The sequence below is a fragment of the Tamandua tetradactyla genome, chromosome 12, assembly GCF_023851605.1.
Source record: "Tamandua tetradactyla isolate mTamTet1 chromosome 12, mTamTet1.pri, whole genome shotgun sequence".
Lineage (NCBI taxonomy): Eukaryota > Metazoa > Chordata > Mammalia > Pilosa > Myrmecophagidae > Tamandua > Tamandua tetradactyla.
In genome coordinates this window covers 49,060,402-49,083,791 of record NC_135338.1, presented here as the reverse complement: position 1 = coordinate 49,083,791, position 23,390 = coordinate 49,060,402, and the positions used below count along the sequence as shown (strand labels likewise).

The following is a 23,390-nucleotide window of genomic DNA, read 5'->3' as shown; positions in this document are numbered from 1 at the left end:
TTCTGAAAAATAGACTTAGTGAGTGAAACTTTTATACAATCTCATATACAGCCCTTGGTATTCTTTAGGGTTTACAGGAATACTGTTAGTTGGGACTTGGCATACCACGGCAATTAGCAATATCTAGTTGAAGCTAGCGTAAAAGTCACCTGTAGAATAGCTTCTTGACTCTATTTGAAATCTCTTAACCACTAATACCTGATTTTGTTACCTTTCTTTTTCCCCGTTTGGTCAGGCAGACATTGTTTGTCCCATAGCACCGGAGCTAGGCTCATCCCTGGGAGCCACATCCCATGTTGCCAGGGAGGCTTACATCCTTGGACGTCATGTCCCATGTAGTGGGGAGAGTAGTGATTTTGCTTGGAGAATTGGGCTTAGAAAGACGAAGAGGCCACATCTGAGCAACAAAAGAGGGTCTCTGGCAGTAACTCTTAGTCATTATAATAACTAGGCTTAGCTTCTCCATTACAGATATTGAGCAAGCCTCAAGATCAAGGGCTAGAACTATTAACTTGGAAGTCCCTAATGTTTGAAAAAGTATCAGGGATTTCCCAAGTAGGAAAATTTAATAGTTCCAAATTTTTCCTCCAGTTCCTTAAGGGACTTTGCCAATATTTTAAAATTATCTTCTCTACATACTCTGGGATGTATCTGGGTATTATGATATACAGAATTACAGGACCACATTCTCAATTCTAGGCTCCATATATTTAGGTTGTTTAACTGAACTGGCTAGACAAGTTAGATTTTATTTAGGTTTTGGACAAAATAAACTCATATAGTAGGTGAAGTTCTAAAAGAAAGACAGTATCAACCTTTACCCTGTATTCTGATTTGCCTTAGTCCCAACCAGAACAAATTCATTCTTATTTCTGATTAAAGCCTTATCTCTTTTTCAGCTTCTTCAATAGTTGCTGTATGTAGGAATGCTGACTTTCAGAACTGCAGAACTTCAGCTCTGAGTCTTAGGTGTTTCACAGGTACTCAAAGTTCCAGGAAAATTCCAGGTTATGCACTTACAGCACAGCATCTCAGAATTTGGAAATAACACTTAAAACTCAGGAATAAATGTGAAATGTGACTGATGTAAGAGCTTGTGATATAGGCTCCAGTTTTCTTAAAAGTATTTTCTAAAAGAGACCATATATTTGTCCTTTTGTTTCTGGCTTATTTTTCTCATCTTAATGTCCCCATGGTTGTTTTACCTCATTGTATGCCTCATGACTTCATTCTTTTCGGTAGCTGCACAACATTTCATCAAATGTTTACACAGTTCGCCCTTCTGCTTCTCAGTCATTGTACCCTTTGGCCACCTTCCATCCATTGGGTGTCATGAATAATGTCGCCATAAAATCAGTGTGAAAATATCTATTTGGGTCCCTGCTTTCAGTTTTTTTTTTTTTAGTATATTTCCAGTAACAGGATTGCCTACTCATATGGCCACCCTCTATTTAGCCTACTGTGGATCCACTACATTATCCTCTACAGCAGCTACTCCATTCTGTTACCTTACCCCTTGATAGGTATATCTCCTCCTCCACATTTTTTCTAGTACTTGAATCTTTCTGTTTATTTATTTGCTTTGAATTTGCATATTTTGTTGAGATATATTCATATAGCATATATTCTACCCAAAATAAAGTGTTTCACAGTATCCTCACTTTGTTGTACAGTCATCATCACTCTCAATTTTTGACAATTTTCATTGCTCCAAAGAGAAAAATAACAGACACACACAACAAAGAGAAAATCCAAACCTTCCCTTAACTCTTGTACCCTCCAATTATTTACCCCTAGTATTGTTGTAGTACTAATGATGTATTCCTGTTAAAAATAGACCATAGCATGCAAAAGTAATTATTTCCATATACCTTTCTATTTTTAACTCTTTTTTGTGCGTGTCATGCTTTTGAAGTAGTTTATGTAAGAACTTATTTATATTTGTAATGATAATCGGTGAGGTACCCCTTTCAGTCGTATTCACTTTCAATATGGCACTATTACTCATAAACCCACTATTATGAACTGTTTTGACTTGTTAATGCTGCCAGAATGCAATATACCAACAATGGGATGGCTTAAGAGGATTTCTTAAGTTACAAGTGTACACTTCTGAGGCCTTAAAAATGTCCAAACTAAGTCATCCAGAAAATGATACCTTGACTCTGAAGAAAGACTGAACAGTATCTGTGATTTCCCTGTCAGCTGAGAAGGCACATGGCTGGCAAATGAGGTCCTTGCTCCTGGTTCATTGCTTTATGCTTCTGATTCCTGTGGCTTCCCTTGTAAGCATTTGTGGGCCCTCATTTAGCTTTTCCAGGGAAAACTCTGGGTTCTGGCTTGCTTAGCGGCTCATGGAAAGACACATGGCAATGTCTGCTGAGTTCCTTTCCTGTCTACTAGTTTCATGTGGCTCTCGCAGATCCTGTGGGTCCTTCTGGTGTTTTCCTCTGCATCTACATATGTCTGTGTCTGAGCTTTTTCCAAAATGTTCACCCTTTTTCAAGGCTCCAGTGAATTAATAAAGACCCACCTTAACTGGGTGGAGCCATACCTCTGTGGAAATAATCCGATCAAAAGGTCACACTCATATTTGGGTATGTCACATCTCCAAGGAAACAGCCTAATCAAAATATCCTACAACATTGCATCAGGATTAAAAGAACATGGCTTTTTGGGGGTACATAACAGTTTCAAACCAGCATGTAAACTACTTTCTCCTTCATCTATTCCCATACTTCTAAGTTCAATGTTGTTAATTAGTCTGTACATATTGGGTAACTGTTCCCCTTTCTCTAGCTCCTATTATCTCAAGGTCCCCTATATTCTACATTTTAAGACTCTGAGTTTACATTTTCAAGAGTGTTCATATTAGTAAATCATACAGTATCTGTCCTTTTAAGTCTGACTTATTTTGCTCAGCATTTTGTCCTCAAGGTCATCCATGTTGTCATATTCTTCAGGCCCTTATTTATTACTGCTGCACAATATCCTATTGTTTATCCACTTGTCTGTTGATGGACACTTGGCTTGTTTTCATCTTTTGGCAATTGTGAATAATACTACTGTGCACATTGGTGTGCAAATGTCTGTTTATGACACTGCTTTCAGCTCTTTTGAGTATATGCTGAGTAGTGGTATTGCTGGCAACTCAGTATTTAGTTTTCTGAGGAACTGTCAAACTGTCTTCCACAGTGGCTATACCATCATACATTCCTACCATCAGTGCATAAGTGTTCCAGATTTCTCCACATCCTCTCCAGTATTTGTATTTTCCTGTTTGTTTAATGGCAGCCATTCTTATAGGTGTGAGATATCTCATGGTGGTTTTGATTTACATTTCCCTTATGGCTAATGAAGATGAAGATCTTTTCATGTGCTTTTTTGTACATTTATATTTCCTCTTTTGAAAAATTTCACATCTTTGGCTCATTTTATAATTAGGTGTTTGTTCTTTTGTTGTTGAGTTGTATGGTTTCTTTCTAGATACTGGATATAAAAACTTATCAGATGTATGGTTTCCAGATATTTTCTCCCATTGAGTTGGCTCCTACTTCACCTTTTTGACAAAGTCCTCTGAGACAGAGAGGCATTTGATTTTTGAGGAGTTCCCATTTATCTATTTTTTTCTTTCATTGTTTGTGCTTTGGGTGTAAGTTTTAGATCTGGAAGATGTTTCCCAATATTTTCTTGTAGAAGTTTTATGGTACTGGCTCTTATATTTAAGTCTTTGATGAACTTTGAGTTAATTTTTATATGGGTCTTCTTTCATTCCTTTGGTTATAGATACTCAGTTCTCCCACATCCATTTGTTTCAAAGACTATTCTGTCCCAGTTCAGTGGATTTTGAGCCTTATTGAAGATCAGTTGACTATAAATCTGGGGTTCTGTTTCTGAATGCTTAATTTGAGTCCATTGATCAATATGTCTATCTTTATCTACCATGCTGTTTTGACCAGTGTGGTTTTCTAATAAATTCCTTTAAAATCAGAAGTTATATATCCTCCCACTTCATTTTTAGTATTTTTTTTTTGCTATTCAGAACCCCTTTCCTTCCCAAATTAATTTGATAATTAATCAAATTAACTAGGTTTTCCAAGTCTTCAAAGTAGGTTGTTGGAATTTTTATTGATATTGCATTGAATCTATAAATCAATTTGGGTAGAATTGACATCCTGCAAGAGCACTGAAGAAAGAAATAAATAAATGGGAGCTCCTCAAAATTAAACACTTTTGTGCATCAAAGAACTTCATCAAGAAAGTAGAAAGACAGCCTACACAATGGGAGACAATATTTGGAAACGACATATCAGATAAAGATCTAGTATCCAGAATTTATAAAGAGATTGTTCAACTCAACAACAAAAAGACAGCCAACCCAATTACAAAATGGGAAAAAGACTTGAACAGACACCTCTCAGAAGAGGAAATACAAATGGCCAAAAGGCACATGAAGAGATGCTCAATGTCCCTGGCCATTAGAGAAATGCAAATCAAAACCACAATGAGATATCATCTCACACCCACCAGAATGGCCATTATCAACAAAACAGAAAATGACAAGTGCTGGAGAGGATGCAGAGAAAGAGGCACACTTATCCACTGTTGGTGGGAATGTCAAATGGTGCAACCACTGTGGAAGGCAGTTTGGTGGTTCCTCAAAAAACTGAATATAGAATTGCCATACGACCCAGCAATACCATTGCTAGGTATCTACTCAGAGGACTTAAGGGCAAAGACACAAACGGACATTTGCACACCAATGTTTATAGCAGCATTATTTACAATTGCAAAGAGATGGAAACAGCCAAAATGTCCATCAACAGATGAGTGGCTAAACAAACTGTGGTATATACATACGATGGAATATTATGCAGCCTTAAGACAGAATAAACTTAAGAAGCATGTAATAACATGGATGGACCTAGAGAACATTATGCTGAGTGAGTCTAGCCAAAAACTAAAGGACAAATACTGTATGGTCCCACTGATGTGAACCGACATTCGAGAATAAACTTGGAATATGTCATTGGCAACAGAGACCATCAGGAGTTAGAAACAGGGTAAGATAATGGGTAATTGGAGCTGAAGGGATACAGACTGTGCAACAGGACTAGATACAAAAACTCAGACATGGACAGCACAATACTACCTAATTGTAATGTAATTTTGTTAAAACACTGAATGAAGCTGCGTCTGAGCTATAGTTTTTTGTTTGTTTGTTTGTTTGTGTTTTTATATATATATTTATTATTATTTTTTAATTTTTTCTCTATATTATCATTCTATATCTTTTTCTGTTGTTTTGCTAGTTCTTTTCCTAAATCGATGCAAATGTACTAAGAAATGATGATCATACATCTATGTGATGATATTAAGAATTACTGATTGCATATGTAGAATGGAATGATTTCTAAATGTGTTAATTTTTTTTAATAAATAAATAAATAAATAATAGGGGGAAAAATGTTAAAAATAAATTTAGTTTGAAGTTCTAGTGGTAAATGAAAGCAAGGGGTAAGGGGTATGGCATGTATAATCTTTTTTTTTCTGTTATCATTTTATTTCTTTTTCTGTTGTCTTTTTTATTTTTTTCTAAATCGATGCAAATGTTCTAGAAATGATGAATATGCAACTATGTGATGATATTAAGAATTACTGATTGTATATGTAGAATGGAATGATATCGTAATGTTTTGTCTGTTAATTTTTTTTAATTAATAAAAAAATTTAAAAAAAAGAATTGACATCCTAACGATATTTAGCTTTCCTATCCATAAGCGCAGAATGTTTTTCCACCTGTTTTAGTAGTGTTTTATAGTTTTCTCTGAGCAGATCCTTTACATCCCTGGTTAAGATTTTTCCTAGGTAATTTATTCTTTTTGTTCCTATTGTGAATGGAATTTTTTCCTCAGGTCATTGCTTGTGTATAGAAACATTATAGATTTTTGCGCATTAGTCTTGTATCTCGCCACTTTACTGAATTTGTTTATTAGCTCAAGTACTTTTGTCATAGATTTCTCAGACTTTTCCAAGTATAGGGTCATGTCATGTGCAAATAATGAAAGTTTTACTATTTCCTTTCTGATTTGGATGCCTTTTGTTTCTTTTTCTTACCTGATTGCTCTAGCTAGAACTTCTAACACAATGTTGAATAATAGCGGTGACAGTGGACATCCTTATCTCGTTCCCAATCTCAGGTGAAAGACTTTCAGTTTCTCACTGTTGAATATGATGCTGGCTGTGCGTTTTTCATATATGTCCTTTATCATATTGAGGAAGTTTCCTTCTGTTCCTACCTTTTGAAGTGTTTTTATCAGAAAAGGACGCTGAATTTTGTTGAATGCTTTTCAGCATCATTCAACATAATTAAGTGATTTTTCCCTTTTGACTTGTTAATATGTTATATTACATTGATTGGTTTTCTTGTGTTGAACCACCCTTGCATGCCTGGAATAAATGCCACTTGATTGTGGGGTATAATTCTTTTAATGTGCTGTTGGATTTTATTTGAAAATATTTAGATGAGAATTTTTGCGTCTTTATTCATTAGGGAGATTGGCTTGTAGTTTTCCTTTCTTGTGGTATCTTTATCTGGTTTTAGTGTTAGAGTTATGTCAGCTTCGTAAGATGAGTTAGGTAGTACTCCTTTTTCCTCAGTGTGTTTTGGAAGAGTTTCAGCAGGATTGGTGTTAGTCCTTTTTTGGAATGTTCAGTAAAATTCCCCTGTGAAGCCATCTGGCCCTGGGCTTTTTTTTTTTTTAATATTTTATTGAGAAGTCGTTACACATACATTCTATACATGGTGTACAATCAGTGGCTTACAGTATCATCACATAGTTGTGTATTCATCACCATGATCATTTTTTTAGAACATTTATATCCCTTCAGAAAAAGAAATAAAAAGAAAAAAGAAAAAACTATACATACCATACACCTTACTCTTCCCTGTCATTGACCACTAGTATTTCCATCTACCCAATTTATTTTACCCTTTGTCCCCCTATTATATATTTCTTTATTTATCTTATTTTTTTACTCATCTATCCATACCCTAGATAAAAGGAACATCAAACACAAGGTTTTTACAATCACACAGTCACATTGTAAACATTATATCTTTATACAATTGTCTTCAAGAATCTAGGCTACTGGACTACAGCTCAGCAGTTTCAGGTACTTCCCTTCACCCACTCCAATACTTCATAAACTAAAAAGGAATATATGTATATAGTGCATAAGAATAACCTTCAGGATAACCTCTTGACTCTGTGAACTCTCTCAACCACTGAAACTTTATTTTGTCTCATTTCTCTTTTCCCCCTTTTGATAAAGAAGACTTTCTCAATCCCTCAAGGCTGGGTCCTGGTTTATCCCATTTGATTCTGTTGATAATGTTATTTTGAAAGTTATTTCCCTCACTTATCTAAGATTTTGTAGTTGCTTTGGTTTGTGTTGAAGGTCTCCTTTTGTACTTAGTTTGTCAGTAATTCCCTGCCAAACCAAGGCTGGGACCTCATGAAGGAGGTACAACGCTGATTGGAGATTTGTTAAAAGCTAGGGAGAAAGGCTGTTTGCCAGACTGCACTTTCCACATCTTCCCAGCAGATGGCACCTTTGGGCCTCCTCTTTCCTTTTGGTCTGCCTCTTCTAACTATGTCAGTCGGCCAGGCCAGGATCCAGCCAAATGCAAAGTCAGTCAAGGCTGCAGGTCTCCATGTACACTGAAAGCTGCCAACCCCGGGGCTGGGGTTAGGCAGTGTGCACTTTGGCAGAGAATCTGCTTGTGGGCACAATGGGTCTGAAGGTCCCCAGCCTCCTGTGTGGAATAACCTTGGTCTGTGGGACTGAATATTTCAGCTATCCCTGCCCACAGCCAGCCTGGGAGTGCCTGGCAGTGTGGTCCTACTAGTTCCCGGTCCTTGCCTATTTGCTTGTGCATGCCCTGCACATCCCAGGCCTTCGTGGCAAAAGGATAAGCACTGCAGGACCCAGGGAATCTCTTGCTGGCCAATTGTGCATGCCCTGCACATCCCAGGCCTTCGTGGCAAAAGGATAAGCACTGCAGGACCCAGGGAATCTCTTGCTGGCCAATTGTCAAATCAGCTCAGCTCTGTTTCCTTTCCTGCTCCCAAGAGGAGAGCATTCCAGTCTCAGCCAAAACCACGTGCCCATAGTAGCCTGCCTTGGGGGTGAGGGGTAGGCACTATGCCCCGGCAGCAAAGTCTCTATGCCTAGGTAAACCGAATATGCTGGCTTCTAGGTTCCCCATGGTAGCTCTCAGCTGTGGGGCTGAGAGGGAAGATCTCTCAAATGGATATGGCAGTGGGAATGCAGGGTGCAGTACTCCTTCAGATTCTGCTCTGGTCTGCATGTTACAGCCAGTCCCAGAGGAGGATAAACTCACCCCATCCTTTCAATTTTAATTTCTCCACTTTTTTATCTGGGTCCTCCCTGTATAACGTAGAATCTCTCTCTGGTCACTTGTACCCTGGAATCGCTGTTTCAGTCGTTTTCCTGTCACTTCTCTAGTTTTTTCATGGAGCAGGGGTGAACTCAGCCTATCCTGTTCCGCCATCTTCATGGAAGTAGCCAGTTGTTTTTTGACAGTAGTGTCAAGTCCATTCATTTGTTAAGAAGTTTCAACGGGACTTCCAGGCCAAGATGGCGGCTTAACAATGTGTGCATTTGCAGACATTGTGTCTACTAAATAACCAGACACAGTACAGAACAGCTCCTGGGGCCACGTCAGTGACTGGACACACAGTGTACCCCAATCTGGACCAGCTGCGAGTCCCCCCAGAGCCATGAGTTCCCCAAGCTGTGGTGGCCAGTGCCCCTCCCCCACAGGCTGCTTCCCAGAGGGGAAAGGAAAGAGACTTTACCAGCAGCTGGGGTTGAGCCAACCAAACATTAATTGTGGAATTAATTAACAAATTCTGACTACTAAAAATAGGCCCCCAGCTCAGGTGAACCTGGTCAAAGTAAAGGTTGCTCATTTTTGCCCCGTTGCCAAGGGGGCGGGGCTGATGGAAAAAGGAAAAAAAAGAAGGAAACAGAGGTTTTTGTGGCTGTGTTTCTACAAAGGCTTGACTGCCTTTGAATACAGTGGCAGAGCTCCTCAGGCTGCAACTGCCCCCGGCATAGGCAGAAACAAGCTGATTTGAGGGCTTGTCTGGAGCCTGTGCCTTCCCCAGGGAAGGGGTGAAGCCCAACTCAGGTGGAATCCCTCTCTCAAGGAATTCAGACACCAGGGCTTGGTAATTTGAAGCCGTTAAAATCAGCCACAACCTCTCCTCTGTCTCCACCACATCCCCAGCCAAAGTTAAAGGTACTGCATCATCCTATGCTGGTGGGGCCTGCAGGCAGAAAAGCACCACATACTGGGCAGGATAAGAAACAGAGTCCAGAGACTTCACAGGAAAGTCTTTCAACCTGCTGGGTCTCACCCTCAGGGAAAACCGATGCAGGTGACTCTTTCCTCCTGATAGGAGGCCAGTTTGGTCTGGGAAAATCCAGCTGGGGTCTATAATTCCTAAGTAGACCCTCCTAAGTGTGGGGGGAAAGAGGCACCATACAAGAAGGGCAAGAAACAAGAAAACAAGAACTGAAAAATTCTCCTCTGTTAAACAAAACTTAAGCTAAAGGTCCAGATAAAGCTGAACGGAATGTCAAAGAACAGATAGACAACAAATTCATCCAGCAAGAAAACCCTAGGTAAAAGAAGTGAAAGCAATCTCCAGAATAAACTAATTAAGGTAATGAAATGCCTAGACACCAGCAAAAAAATAACAAATCACACTAGGAAAATTGAAGATATGGCCCAGTCAAAGGAACAAGCCAACAATTCAGATGAGATACAGGAGCTGAAACAATTAATTCAGAATATACGAACAGACATGGAAAACCTCATCAAAAACCAAATCAGTGAATTGAGGGAGGATATAAAGAAGGCAAGGAATGAACAAAAAGAAGAAATCGAAAGTCTGAAAAAACAAATCACAGAACTTATAGGAATGAAAGGCATAGCAGAAGAGATGGAAAAAACAATGGAAACCTACAATGGTAGATTTCGAGAGACAGAACATAGGATTTCTGAACTGCTGGATGGAACACCTGAAATCCAGCAAGAAAAAGAAAATATAGGGAAAAAAATGGAAAAATACGAGTGGGGACTCAGGGAACTGAAAGACAATATGAAGCGCACAAATATATGTGTTGTGGGTGTCCCAGAAGGAGAAGAGAAGGGAAAAGGATGAGAAAAACTAATGGAGGAAATTGTCACTGAAAATTTCCCAACTCTTATGAAAGACTTAAAATTACAGATCCAAGAAGTGCTGCATACCCCAAAGAGAATCGATCCAAATAGACATACTCCAAGACATTTACTAATCAGGATGTCAGAGGTCAAAGCGAAAGAGAGAATGTTGAAAGCAGCAAGAGAAAAGCAAACCTTTACGTACAAGGGAAGCCCAATAAGACTATGCGTAGATCTCTCATCAGAAACAATGGAGGTGAGAATACAGTGGGGTGATATATTTAAATTATTAAAAGAGAAAAACTGGCAATCAAGAATTCTATATCCAGCAAAACTGTCCTTCAAAAATGAGGGAGAAATGAAAACATTTTCAGACAAAAAATCACTGAGAGAATTTGTGACGAAGAGTCCAGCTCTGTAAGAAATACTAAAGGGAGCACTAGAGACAGATACGAAAAGACAGAAGAGAGAGGAGTGGAGCAGAGTGTAGAAAGGAAGACTATGAGTAAAGGTAAAAAGAAGGAAAATTAGATATGACATATAAAATCCAGAAGGCAAAATAGTAGAAGAAAGTACTACCCATGAAGTAATAACACTAATTGTTAATGGATTAAACTCCCCAATCAAAAGGCATAGACTGGAAGAATGGATTAAAAAACAAGACCCATCTATATGCTGTCTCTACTCACAGGGCATGAGAGCAAGGACACAAATGGACATTGCACACCAATGTTTATAGCAGCATTATTGACAATTACCAAGAGATGGAAATAGCCAAAATGTCCATCAACAGATGGGTGGCTAAACAAACTGTGGCATATACATACAATGGAATATTATGCAGCTATAAGACAGAATAAAGTTATGAAGTATGCAGCAACATGGATGGACCTTAAGGACATTATGCTGAGTGTGATTAGCCAGAAACAAAAGGACAAATACTGTATGGTCTCACTGATATGAACTGACATTAGTGAATAAACTTGGAATATTTCGTTGGTAACAGAGACCATCAGGACATAGGAATAGGGTAAGATATTGGATAACTGGAGCTGAAAGGATACAGATTGTGCAACAGGACTGAATATAAAAACTCAGAAATGTATAGCACAACACTACCTAACTGTAATGCAATTATGTTAAAACACTGAATGAAGCTGAATGTGAGAATGATGGAGGAGGGCTGGGGGCATAAATGAAATCACAAGGAAAGATAGACGATAAAGATTGAGATGGTATAATCTAGGAATGCCAAGAGTGTATAATGATAATGACTAGATGTACAAATTTAAAAATTTTTTTGCATGAGGAAGAACAAAGGAATGTCATTACTGCAGGGTGCTGAAAATAGATGGTAATTAATATTTTAAATTTTCAACTTGTGTGAGACTAAGTCAAAAAATGTTTTTTTGGTGCAAAATTTATATTTTGACTAGTACATTTCCTAATATAACTTATGTAGATAGCTTGGTTGAACAACATAAGTACATGGAACCTTGGGTAGGACGTGAGATTTTGTTGGTTCTTCCAGAGTGATGCCCCGATGACTCCCAGAGTGATTTGATCAGTGAGTGGAAAAGTATTTGCAAAGTCCCCTTTCAGGGAATGGTGAGAACGGGGGAAAATTCAACTTCCCCAAGTTGAATTATTGATAGTCTCACAAGCAGTGTGGACAACCAAAGCTATAGGCTGAGCCCCCAGTCTTGGGGTTTGTTCACATGAAACTTAACCCATCAAAGGTTGGTCAAGCCTACTTAAAATTAAGCCTAAGAATCGCCCCCAAGAGAACCTCTTTTGTTGCTCAGATGTTGCCTCTGTCTCCGGCCAATGCGGCAGGCGGGCTCAGCACTCTCCCCCTGTCTGCGTGGCATGTGGCTCCTGGGGGTGTGGGCCTTCCTGGTGGCATGGGGCAGAGATCCTGGAGTGGGCTGGGACTCAGCATCAAGAGATAGAGAGGGACTCTGGGGTGGGCTGAGACCCAGCATTAGGGGATTGAGGGGACCTTCTGGACCAAAAGGGGGAAGAGTGAAATGAGACCAAATAAAGTGTCAATGGCTGAGAGATTCCAAACAGAGTCGAGAGGTTATCCTGGAGGTTATTCTTACGCATTAAGTAGATATCACCTTTCTAGTCAAGATGTAATGAAGAAGCTGGAGGGAACTGCCTGAAAATGTAGAGCTGTGTTCCAGTAGCCATGTTTCTTGATAATGATTGTATAATGATATAGCTTTCACAGTGTGACTATGTGATTGTGAAAACCTTGTGTCTGATGCTCCTTTTATCTACCTTGTGAACAGGCGAATAGAACATATGGAATAAAAATAAATAATAGGGGAACAAATGTTAAATTCAGTTTGAAATGCTAGTGATCAATGAAAAGGAGGGGTAAGAGGCATGGTATGTAAAATTTTTTTTTCTTTTTCTGTTTTTGTTTTATTTTTTTGTTGTCTTTTTATTTCTTTTTCTGAATTGATGCAAATGTTCTAAGAAATGATCATGATGATGAATATGTAATTATGTGATGATATTGTGAATTACTAATTATATATGTAGAACAGAACCAGCATATTTTATGGATGTTTGCTTTTCTTTCTTGTAATTCTTTTTTAATTAATAAAAAATTATTTTAAAAAGTCTCAAATGGTGCTGGGAAAACTGGATATCCATACAGAAAAGAATGAAAATGTACCCCTACTGCACACCATGTACAAAAATTAATTCAAAATGGATCAAAGACCTAAATATAAAACTATAATATTCCTAGAAATCATAGGAATATGAAACTTAGCATATTCAAGATCTTGTGTTAAGAAGTGGTTTCTTAGACTTTTCACCAAAAGCATGAACAACAAAAGAAAAAATACAAACATGGGGCCTCACGAACTTAAAAACTTTTGTGCACTAAAGGACTTTATGAAAGTAAAATGACAGTTTACAGGGTGAGAGAAGCTAATTGGAAGCCACATGTTCTATATGGTATAATACCAGAATAGGTAAAGAAATTGTACAACTCAAGAACAAAAAAACAATCCAATTAAAAAATGGTCAAAAGACTTTCCAGAAAAGAGATACAGATCCTTACTGTGATATACTAAGAAGGATGGATCTCAATTTTGTGATATTTTTCCCAACAATGCATAACCTCACTCTAAAAAATATTGAATAAGTCCAAATTGAGAGACATTCTACAAAAATAACTGACTCGTACTCTTCAAAAGTGTTAAAGCCATGAAAGATAAGGAAAGTCTAAGAAATGGTTACAGAGACTAAAAGTTGATAAGGGGAAATAAATAAATGCAATTTGGGATCCTGGATAGGATCTGGAACAGAAAAAAGATATTAGTAAAAAAAAATTCGTGTGCCAGTTTGAAAGTATTATGTACCCTAGAAAAGCCATGTTTTAATCCTGATCCAGTCCTGTGGGAGTAACCATTTCTTTTAATCCTAATTCAATACTGCAGGTTGGAAACTTTTGATTAGAATATCTCCACAGAGATGTGACATGCCCAGCTGTGGGTGTGACCTTTGATTAGATGGAGATGAGACTCCAGCCATTCCAGTTGAGACTTGATTAGTTTATTGGAATCCTTTAAAAGAAGAAACATTTTAGAGAGAGCCTAGAGAAACAACACAGCTGACGGAAATTGCAGAAGCCTCAGAGCCTAAAGAAATTTCAGAGCAGAGCTGACACAGGTGTGGACACATGGAAACAGAGACATGGATGTTTGGAGATGCTTGAATCCCAGCAGACATTGCCATGAGATGTTAAGCAAGCCAGAAGCTGGAGAGAGTCAAAGGAAGCCCAAAGACGAAAACCAGCTCCGGAGAAGTAAAAAGTGAGGAACCCCCACAAGAAAAGAAGCTGAAAGCAGTGACGCCTGGGAGCTAGGGATCAGCAGATGCCAGCCATGTGACTACCAAGCTGACGGCGGTGTTTTTGACCCATCAGCCTTTCTTGAGTGAAGGTAACCTCTTGTTAATGCCTTAATTTGGATACTTTTCACTTCCTTAGAACTGTAAACTTGTAACTTATTAAATTCTCCTTTTTAAAGCTGTTCCAATTCTGGTATATTGCATTCTGACAGCTTGCAGACTAACACAATTGGTAAATTTTAAATAAGGTCAGTAGTTTAATTAATGGTATTGTACCAGTGTTAATTTTTATTTCTTGATTGTTGTATTGTGGTTATTTTAAATGCTTGCATTAGGTGAAGCAGAATGAGGGATATAGAGAGAAAAGAACTCTTCACAGTATTTTGGTAACTTTTCTGTCAGTCAGAATTTAGACCAGGGTGGGCAACGGTGGCTCAGTGGCAGAGTTCTCGCCTGCCATGCGGGAAACCTTGGTTTGATTCCCGGTGCCTGCCCAGTCAAAAAAAAAAAGATTACTCTAAAACGAAAGTATGTTTTTAAAATTGAAATCTGCTCTTTCAGAGATAACATTTTAAAAATGAAAAGGCAATCTGAAAACTGGGAGACACATTTGCAAAGCATATATTTGAGAAAGAAATTGTATCCAAAATATATCAAGAACTCTTACAGTCCAATAACATGACAAGCAGCCTGATTAAAAAATAAGCAAAATGGTTTTTACACAGAAGTAGATCTGTTGTAGGAAGTGCAACATAGCATATGGAGGTTCATACCCTGGACTTTTAGCCATAGTACCAGCAAAAGGGGCTTCCGGGAACCAGGTGATATGGGGAAAATTATGTAGAGCAGGGAGCTTGAAAAGGGAATCCATTAAAGCTATTATTTGATGTTCCAGACTCATTATTATGCTGCACATACTTGGAAATGACAGGAAACAGCACGTCAAAGGCTTTGATAACTAAACTACAATGTAATTCATCACCCAGGGTATAGATGGGACCCTGTGGTATGTACATGTGAGATGGATACAAATAATACTGCACAGGCTTTAAAAATGGAACTGTCATTAGACCCACAGCCCAAGGAAGGTGGGTTGGTTCATGTGCACTGAACTTAGCTGAATTGATTACCTGCTGAAACAAATAAACACTTTTTTTTTTTGCCCAGGACTCAGAAGCATAATATTCAAAACATCCAGGAAATAAAAAAAAGACAAATCACCAGTACCAAAACGACCTAAATGTTGGAATTATCAAAGACTTTGAAGCTGTTTTCTAATCATACACCAAGAATTAAAACTAAATGCTCTTGAAATGAATAGAAAGAAGTTCTCAGCAAAGAAAAAAAATTGTAGAAAAATGAAGTGTTTAGAACTTATCTAATAAATACAATGGTGGAAATAAAGAATTCACTAGCTGCACTCAGTGTCTGGATCCATGTGGTAGTCAGATTGGCTTCCCAAAAAACTCATGCCCTAATCCTTGGAATTTATGCATGTTGCATTCCTGGTAAAAGCCACTTTGCAGCTATAATTAAGGTTCTGGACCTGAAGGTATCAGGTATCCTGGATTATGCAGGTGAACCCAAAGTAATTATAAAAACTGTTTAAAGAGAGACTGCCTGCTGGAGTCAGAAGAGATGCAAAAGAAAGAGATGTTGAAGAGATCCAAATCTTGAGAAGGATTCTATGTCCCTCCCATTGGTTTAAAGGTAGAGGTGGTAATGTGATGAGGTGGCTACCAGCTGGCAGCCAACAAGGAAACAAAGGCCTCAGTCCTTTTACCATAAAGAATCAAATTTAGGTAACTTTCTGAATGAACTTGTAAGCAGATGCATCCCCAGAGCCTACACAAAGGGATGGAGTTGTTTTGACATCTTGATTTTGGCTTTGTATCCTTAAGCCAAGGACCCAACTTAGCCACATGTGAAACTGGCTCCTGCATAACTGTGAGATTAATGTTGTTTTAAGATACTAAATGTGGTAATTTTTTATGGCTGTAACAGATAACAAATCTATTCTGGCATATGTTTTTACTGTCCCTAGAAACTAATAAGCTTGACTCATAGTATTTCTTGGACTGACAAACAACGTCAATTTCTATGTCACAGACAAAGGTCTTCATTACTCATAGCACAGCAAATAGCATGAGCCACCACCAGCAGAATTTTTTTCAAATATCCGTGAAACTTTTATCAGTGTGGTATTCTATAAAACAATCCTCAACAAATTTAAAAGAATTGAAATCATGTAAATGATTTCTGACAATAATGAAATCAAAATCAAAACAACACAAACAGCACATAAAATTCTGCAAATACCTGGAAGTTAAACAACATACAACTAAATAATACATGGCTCAAAGTGGAATTCTCATAGGAAATCAGAAAATATTTTGTCATGGAAGAAAATGAAAACACAACATATCAAAATCTGTGGGTTTCAGCTAAAGTAGCACTTCAAGGGAAATTTATGGCATTAAATGCAAATGTTAGAAAAAGCATCTCAGACCAGTAATCTAAGATTCCAATTTAAGAAACTAAAAAAGAGAAGCGAACTAAATCCAAAAGCAAAAAGAAAGAGGGAAATAAAAACAGAGTAAAAATCAATGAAACAACAAAATAAGGAAAAATCAACCAACCCAAAAGTTGTTTCTTTTTAAAATTGATTAAATTGATATATTTCTCCAAAGAGCTTAAAAGAGTAAAAAGGGAATACATAACAATGCTATATATGGACTATACACATAACTTTAACAAATGAAATGAAATTATTATCTTAAAAGAATGCAAACTATCAAAACTTACCAAGGAGAAATAGATAATGCAAATAGTCCTCTATCTGTTGAAATAATTGTATTTGTAGTTTACAAATTCCAGAAAAGTCCAGGTACAGATGGTTTCAGTGGTAGTTCTACCAAACATTAGAAAAAGAAATTATACCAATTCTGCACAATCCCTCCCTGAAAATAGAATAAGAGGGAATAGAGTCTCATTTTATAAGCCTAGAATTTCCCTGATTGCAACATCCAGACACGGGCATTACAAGAAAAGACCAATATCCCTCTTTAACATCTTATATCTATAAAATTTATCAATGAAATAAGCTAATAAGTCAAATTCAGTGATGGATAATATATCATGAGACTCATTCAGTGAATACAAGGCTTGTTCAATATTGAAAAATCAATGTAATTCTCCATATTAACAATCTAAAGAAGAAAACCATATGTTCATCTCAATAGATGACAAAATTCAACATCTCTTCATGTTTTAAAAAATATTTAGCAAACGAGGAATAGAAGACAACTTCCTTAAACTAATCAGAAGCATCTATAAAAAAAATTTACAGCTAGCATCATGCTTAGTAGTGAGAGACTGATTGCATTCCTTTTAAGATTGGGAAAAAGACAAAGATGTCCTCTCTTGTCAATTCTATTAAACATCAATTGGAAGTTCTAGATAGGGCAGTAATGCAAGAAATAGAAATAAACAGCTTATAGAGAGGAAAAGAAGAAATAAATTTTCTGTATTCCTGGTTACATCATTGCCTACTTAAAAAATTCCAAAGAATAATACTTCCTATTATTAACTAAGAGTTTGCTGTGGGCCCAGAACTTTATAAGCTTTTATGGCTTGGGGACGTTCGGGGGCTTTAGGGAAATTTTGTCCTGGAAAGTTTGCAGCTCTGTAGTAGTTCCTTTGGCGCGAGGTAAGAAACAAGGGACTTGAAGTTTTCTCTTAACTCAGAGCTGAATAGGAAACCAGGGACTTACAGTTGTCCTATTTTATCCTGTTTCAGTCTCCACCCCACCTGCCCCAAAAGAGTTAAATTTAGTTTTAAAGGGTGGTTAAGGGATACATTTTGATGCTTTCACAGAATTGAGAGAGTAGGAATGTGCATAATACTGACAATGTTGGAAGGGTTGAGGGTATTGGAAAATACAAAAACACTATTATGTTATAGTCGACCCCATCCCGCCACTCTTACAATCTTTCTGCATAAGTCCCTGAGCGTGGCAATGGGAGGTGACAGTTGACCAGTTGCAACAGAGACTGACTCGTAAAGCGAAAATATTTACTACCTGGTACTTTACAGAAAGAAAGTTTGCCAACCTTTCTTAATAAAATGCAGCATGCTTCTTAAATATACTTTAGATGTTGCTTCTACAGTCTAACTTCCATTTTAAGATTTTGAATATATTTTGCTTTATTGCACTGGAGATTTATTAATGTTTTATGAAAAAAAACTATCCTAGTGGCATTTTGAGGTTTGCCTGTATTTCATCAGGTTTTATGTAGACAGTGCTGTCCCATAAAAATAAAATGCAAGTCTCATATGTAATTTTCAATTCTCTAGTTACCATAGAGAATTTAGTTTACCAGCAAAGATAAACAGGCAAAAATTCATTTTAATAATATATTTCATTTAACTCTTTATAGCTGTTTTCTCCCCAAAACCTTGGCTCTGATTATTTTCCTTACCAATTAGTAAAAATACATGAACTGTTCCAGAAGACAGTCTTTATAGGCAAAACTTGTCTCCTTCCTGCACCTTCAGCAGTTCACTTATTTTCAGAAAATATTTGTTAAGACTTACGTAGTAATAGTTTAATAATCATAAACTATGGTTTATGATTAAGATGACTCTTTGCCAGGCACAATGCTAGGGGCTTTATAAGAAATACATTTAAATGGAGAAAATTTGAAAATGTGATGAGATTCCTGATTGAAAATTATTTTGAATAAGTCAACATCTTAATCTAAACTTTGATTAATATTCTGATTCTTTACCCAGTTTCAGCTTTAGACTCCAAATTCTTAATAATTATGGTTATTACATCTCATTTAGCTTCATCATTAATCCTAATAGAGGAATAAAACTGATTATATGAAAGCAGACAATTATTTTTACCAAAATTCTATATCTAGGCATTTAATAATGGATATGTTATGAATTCAAAACTTTCAACTCTTTAACAGTGATCTAATATGGGTAGGTTTTCTCTTATAGTCAAGAGTTAATGGATCAGGAATACATATGACCTACTTTGTTGGATAATATTCAAGAGATTTAATTTTACTTGAATTCCCAGGATGTAAGACCTACCCATTTCAAAACACGTTAGCCCCCACGAAAAAAATTGTCTGGAGGTATTTTTGAAGAATGTAAAAGGACCTTAAAAGGATCATGGAGTGACAGAATTTTAATTCTGGAAAAGCCTATAAAACAATTTACTAACAGTTCCTTCCGTTTATAAATAAGAAAATTAAGATCCAGAGAAGATGTGTGAATTCTCCAAGTTCTACAATTAGAGGCACAACTGGGATTTCATCCAGATCCTCTAATGCCAAGGTTATATGTTGAAAGAGCTTTTTGACTGGAGTGTAGGGTGCCAGCACTAGTCGTTATAGCAAACATGAAATGAAAGTAAATGTTTTGACTGGAGTGTAGGGTGCCAGCACTAGTCATTACAGCAAACATGAAATGAAAGGAAATGTTTTCTAGAAACAGAAGAAAATACCTAAAAAAATCAAGTGAGCAAATTGAGAGTTTGAGTCTGTGAATTAAGAAATAAATTTGTCCCTGAATCATAGTAATCTGTAACATAAATCTATTAAGTTTCTGTTTGCAGATTTTCCTTCTGTTAATTTACTGTGGTATGCCTTATTTTTGTTTAAAACAAAAGAGGTCAGTGTTATGAAATAGTAATGAAGAAGTGTTTCTTTTTATTATTTGTTCCATATGTATAGACTAAAGAAAATATTTAAATAATATATATTTTAAAGGAGTAAGGTATATTCAAGACTAACAGCTGTATAATGAGATCTTAACAGGAAAGCATAGCAGCAGTTTTAAAAGTGCAGACATAGAAGTTATTTTAATGACAGCACAAAGTTAAGGCATTCATTGGTATGCTGCTAATATCAGTATGTGCTTGGGTTTTGTTTCCCTATTTTAAAATTTTGTATTGTAGTACCATACATGCAATTAAAAAGTTTTTATATTAAAAAAGAAAAAGGAAAGGCTGATGCCATCCAGAAGGGCTCTGTCAGCTGGCAAGTCACATGGCTGGTATCTGCCCGGGTCTTTGGGTTCTGGACATCCCTCTCAGCTGGGAGGACACACGGCAATGTCTGCTACGTTTCTCTCCTCGTTTCATGAGACATCCCTGGGGGCACCTTCTGTCCACATCTCCAAAGTTCTCTGGCTGTGTGGGCTGTGTTGGTTCTGTTGCTCTAAAGCTTTTTCCAAAAGGTTCTCTCTTAAAGGGCTCCAATAAGCAACCACACCTTGAATGGGAGGTGACACATCTCCATGGGAACTATCTAACCAAAAATAATCACCTGCAATTGGGTGGGTCACATCTCCCCACAGAAAGAATGAAAAGATCCTACTCAGCAATATTGAATAAGGATTAAAAAATCCAGCTTTTCTAGGGTATATGATGGCATCAAACTGGCACATTCCACCCTTTAGACCCCAAAAAGACGTGTTCTTTCCAAATGCAAAATACATTCATTCCATCACAATATCACAAAGCCTTAAGCCATTTCAGTAACAATACAAATACAATACAAAGTCAGAAACAGTACAAAATCTCAACAAAGTCAGCTAGCTACAGGTATGGTCCATCCTAAGGCAAAACTGTCTTCTGGCTCTGCATCTGTAAAACTCAGAGCAAGTTATCTGCTGCCAATATACAAAAGAGGATAGTCATAGGATACATATTTCCATTTCCATAGGGAGAAATTGGAAGGAACATAGGGATCAGTGGACCCAGACAGTTCCGAAAACCTGCAGGGCAAACTCCCTTAGATTTCAAAGTCTGAGTGTCATTTATTCTTGGGGCTTTAGAAAGCATCAGTCCCACTCTTTCCAAGGGCCTTCTCAGCAGCCCAACACTGGTGTGGAGTTTGCACCATTTTCTTGGTTCCACCCTCTCAAATGATTGGGGCAACACCTGGGCTCTCTGCCATCTCTGGGGCACACATGGTCTACTCTCTCAGAGCAATGTGGTACCCTCTGCCTTCAGAGTAAACTCATCTTCTCCAAGCACATGGGTGCATCCGCTCTACTGGACTGAAGTTTCTTGGCTTCAGACTTTAGCTTCCATGGTTCTGCCTTTGAAGTTATTTTTCATTCTGTTTGTCCCTTTTCTGTCCCTTTTAGTCCAGACTGGCAGTAGTTCCATTTATACAGATCCCACAGCATCTTTGTTAGTTTTCTATGTAGTAGGCAGGGATCATAATCATCAGACATTAGGACTTTCCACTCCTTCCTGGATAACTCCATTTCCAATCCTCACTTGTCCTGTAATGGCTGACTGGTTCCATATTTGGTTAAATCCTCACATAGGGCCCGATTCAGTGGGGTCTCCCTTTCTGGAAGCCCAGAATTTCCCAGACGATCAGTCTCTGGTTTCTTTGTACCCAAGAGTTCAGTTCTCAGCTTATCTGTTTCCTGACACATTTCATTATAAGCTGCAAGGAGAAACCAGGCCACACTTTCCACATTTAATTTGGAATCTCTTTTTCTAAATATCCATGACTATTAAAATCTGCCATTAATCCAAAATGAGTAGTCAATTTTGCTAAATTTTCTGCCACTTTAAAACAAGGACTGCCTTCCTTCCAGTTTGCAATAACACATGCATCATTTCTGCCTCAGGCCTTATCAGAAGTATCCTCAGAGTTCACATTTCTACCAACAGTCTCTTCAAAGCATTCCAGGCTTTCTCTATCAAAGCTCCTCAGGATTCTTCCAGGATCTTCCCTTGATCTATTTGAAAAACTCTTCAAACATGTTTGGTATTTGCAAACTGCAGTACCCCACTTCTCTGGTACCAAAACCTGTTTTAGTTTGTAAGCTGCTGAAATGCAATATACCAGAAATGGAACAGTTTTTAAAAGGGAATTTATTAAGTTGCAAGTTTACATTTCTAAGACTGTGAAAATTTCCAAATTAAGGTGCCAACAAGAGTGACCTTCACTCAAAAAAGTATGATGCTTTCTGGAACAGTTCTGTCAGCTGTAAAATCATGTGTCTGGTGTCTGCTTTGGGTTCTGAACACCTCTCTTAGCTGGAAAGTTACATGGCAGTGCCTGCTGGCTTTCTCTCCTCATTTCATAAAGCATCCCCAGGGCCACCTTCTTTCTGCATTTTCAGAGGTCTCTGACTGTATGGGCTCTGTTGGTTCTGTTGCCACTGAAGCTTTTTCCAAAATGATTCTTTCTTAAAAGGCTCCAGTAAGCAACTGGACCTTGAGTGGGTAGAGACACATCTCCATGGAAACCATCTAATCAAAAGTTACTACCCACAACTGGGTGAGTTGTACCTCCATGGAAACAATAAAAAAGATCCCACCCAGCAATGTTGAATGAGGATTAAAGAGCATGGCTTTTCTGGGATACATGACAAAAAGCCTCAAACCAGCACATTAACAATGAACAATTGGAAACTAAAATTTATAAACAATTCCATTTTCAGTAGCTCAAAAATATATAAGTTTAACAAATCTTTCTTGGATCTGTATGCTAAAACCTACATGATGATTAAAAAAATCAAAGAAAGAAAACCTAAAAAATGAAAGGATATATCATCTTCATGGATTGGAAAACTCAATATTCCAATGTTGAGATATCAGTTCTCCACAAATTGATCTATGGATTTAATCTAATTCCAATCAAAATCCCAATGCAATATTTTGTAGATACAGAGAAGCAGATTCTTAAATTTATAGGAAAGATAAATAATTAGAACAGCCAAAACGAAAGAACTAAGTTGAAGGGCTCACATACTTGATTTTAAGAGTTACTATAAAGCTACAGTATTCAAGGACATGATGAAAAGATAGGCACATAGATTAATGGAAACAAAATAGAACGTCCGATTTATGATACATTAACACTAATATGGTCAGTTGATTTTTGACAAAGGTATATGAGAAGTTCAATGGAGAAAGGATAGTCTTAAAAAAATGGTGCTGGAACAATTGGACATCTTTAAGGCAAAAAAATGAACCACACCTCAAACTTCCTTAACACCTTATACACATAACTCAAAATCAATCATAAGTTTAAGTGTAATATATATAACTATAAAACTATTAGAAGAAAACAAGAGAAAGTTCATTACTTTTGTTTTAACAAAAGCATGGTCATGAAAGAAAAATTGATGAAATGGACTTCATAAAAATGGGAAAATTTGCTCTGTGAAAGAAACAATTATGAGAATGAAAAGCTATGCTCTGGGACAAAA

General features: G+C 37.3%; 1 protein-coding gene across 11 annotated transcripts in view; it reads left to right on the top strand.

Moving 5' to 3' along the window:
* Positions 1–23,390, top strand: part of EML5 (EMAP like 5) — a 232,388-nt gene that overhangs the window by 22,153 nt on the left and 186,845 nt on the right. Inside the window, exon 1 of one of the 11 annotated variants that reach the window (XM_077123270.1) lies at positions 913–980. The exons of the other annotated variants lie outside the window; for them this stretch is intronic. The gene's annotated coding sequence lies outside the window, so the exon portion shown is untranslated. Of the gene's footprint in view, positions 1–912; positions 981–23,390 lie in introns of those variants that run through there. 11 annotated transcript variants of the gene reach the window in all.